Raw genomic sequence first — 2,500 nt, 5'->3', positions numbered from 1 at the left:
AGGGTTAGGGTTAGGGTTAGGGTTAGGGTTAGGGTTAGGGTTAGGGTTAGGGTTAGGGTTAGGGTTAGGGTTAGGGTTAGGGTTAGGGTTAGGGTTAGGGTTAGGGTTAGGGTTAGGGTTAGGGTTAGGTTAGGGTTAGGGTTAGGGTTAGGGTTAGGTTAGGGTTAGGGTTAGGGTTAGGGTTAGGGTTAGGGTTAGGGTTAGGGTTAGGGTTAGGGTTAGGGTTAGGGTTAGGGTTAGGGTTAGGGTTAGGGTTAGGGTTAGGTTAGGGTTAGGGTTAGGGTTAGGGTTAGGTTAGGGTTAGGGTTAGGGTTAGGGTTAGGGTTAGGTTAGGGTTAGGGTTAGGGTTAGGGTTAGGGTTAGGGTTAGGGTTAGGGTTAGGGTTAGGGTTAGGGTTAGGGTTAGGGTTAGGGTTAGGGTTAGGGTTAGGGTTAGGGTTAGGGTTAGGGTTAGGGTTAGGGTTAGGGTTAGGGTTAGGGTTAGGGTTAGGGTTAGGGTTAGGGTTAGGGTTAGGGTTAGGGTTAGGGTTAGGGTTAGGGTTAGGGTTAGGGTTAGGGTTAGGTTAGGGTTAGGGTTAGGGTTAGGGTTAGGGTTAGGGTTAGGGTTAGGGTTAGGGTTAGGGTTAGGGTTAGGGTTAGGGTTAGGGTTAGGGTTAGGGTTAGGGTTAGGGTTAGGGTTAGGGTTAGGGTTAGGGTTAGGGTTAGGGTTAGGGTTAGGGTTAGGGTTAGGGTTAGGGTTAGGGTTAGGGTTAGGGTTAGGGTTAGGGTTAGGGTTAGGGTTAGGGTTAGGGTTAGGGTTAGGGTTAGGGTTAGGGTTAGGGTTAGGGTTAGGGTTAGGGTTAGGGTTAGGGTTAGGGTTAGGGTTAGGGTTAGGGTTAGGGTTAGGGTTAGGGTTAGGGTTAGGGTTAGGGTTAGGGTTAGGGTTAGGGTTAGGGTTAGGGTTAGGGTTAGGGTTAGGGTTAGGGTTAGGGTTAGGGTTAGGGTTAGGGTTAGGGTTAGGGTTAGGGTTAGGGTTAGGGTTAGGGTTAGGGTTAGGGTTAGGGTTAGGGTTAGGGTTAGGGGGTTAGGGTTAGGGTTAGGGTTAGGTTAGGTTAGGGTTAGGGTTAGGGTTAGGGTTAGGGTTAGGGTTAGGGTTAGGGTTAGGGTTAGGGTTAGGGTTAGGGTTAGGGTTAGGGTTAGGGTTAGGGTTAGGGTTAGGGTTAGGGTTAGGGTTAGGGTTAGGGTTAGGGTTAGGGTTAGGGTTAGGGTTAGGGTTAGGGTTAGGGTTAGGGTTAGGGTTAGGGTTAGGGTTAGGGTTAGGTTAGGGTTAGGGTTAGGGTTAGGGTTAGGGTTAGGGTTAGGGTTAGGGTTAGGGTTAGGGTTAGGGTTAGGGTTAGGGTTAGGGTTAGGTTAGGGTTAGGGTTAGGGTTAGGGTTAGGGTTAGGGTTAGGGTTAGGGTTAGGGTTAGGGTTAGGGTTAGGGTTAGGGTTAGGGTTAGGTTAGGGTTAGGGTTAGGGTTAGGGTTAGGGTTAGGGTTAGGTTAGGGTTAGGGTTAGGGTTAGGGTTAGGGTTAGGGTTAGGGTTAGGGTTAGGGTTAGGGTTAGGGTTAGGGTTAGGGTTAGGGTTAGGGTTAGGGTTAGGGTTAGGGTTAGGGTTAGGGTTAGGGTTAGGTTAGGGTTAGGGTTAGGGTTAGGGTTAGGGTTAGGGTTAGGGTTAGGGTTAGGGTTAGGGTTAGGGTTAGGGTTAGGGTTAGGGTTAGGGTTAGGGTTAGGGTTAGGGTTAGGGTTAGGGTTAGGGTTAGGGTTAGGGTTAGGGTTAGGGTTAGGGTTAGGGTTAGGGTTAGGGTTAGGGTTAGGGTTAGGGTTAGGGTTAGGGTTAGGGTTAGGGTTAGGGTTAGGGTTAGGGTTAGGGTTAGGGTTAGGGTTAGGGTTAGGGTTAGGGTTAGGGTTAGGGTTAGGGTTAGGGTTAGGGTTAGGGTTAGGGTTAGGGTTAGGGTTAGGGTTAGGGTTAGGGTTAGGGTTAGGGTTAGGGTTAGGGTTAGGGTTAGGGTTAGGGTTAGGGTTAGGGTTAGGGTTAGGGTTAGGGTTAGGGTTAGGGTTAGGGTTAGGGTTAGGGTTAGGGTTAGGGTTAGGGTTAGGGTTAGGGTTAGGGTTAGGGTTAGGGTTAGGGTTAGGGTTAGGGTTAGGGTTAGGGTTAGGGTTAGGGTTAGGGTTAGGGTTAGGGTTAGGGTTAGGGTTAGGTTAGGGTTAGGGTTAGGGTTAGGGTTAGGGTTAGGGTTAGGGTTAGGGTTAGGGTTAGGGTTAGGGTTAGGGTTAGGGTTAGGGTTAGGGTTAGGGTTAGGGTTAGGGTTAGGGTTAGGGTTAGGGTTAGGGTTGGGTTAGGGTTAGGGTTAGGGTTAGGGTTAGGGTTAGGGTTAGGGAGTTAGGGTTAGGGTTAGGGTTAGGGTTAGGGTTAGGGGTTAGGGTTAGGGTTGGTTAGGGTTAGGGTTAGGGTTAGGGTTAGGGTTAGGGGTTAGGTCTAGG

Source organism: Scardinius erythrophthalmus, assembly GCF_964197995.2.
Source record: "Scardinius erythrophthalmus genome assembly, chromosome: 16".
Lineage (NCBI taxonomy): Eukaryota > Metazoa > Chordata > Actinopteri > Cypriniformes > Leuciscidae > Scardinius > Scardinius erythrophthalmus.
This window is presented reverse-complemented; position numbering follows the sequence as displayed.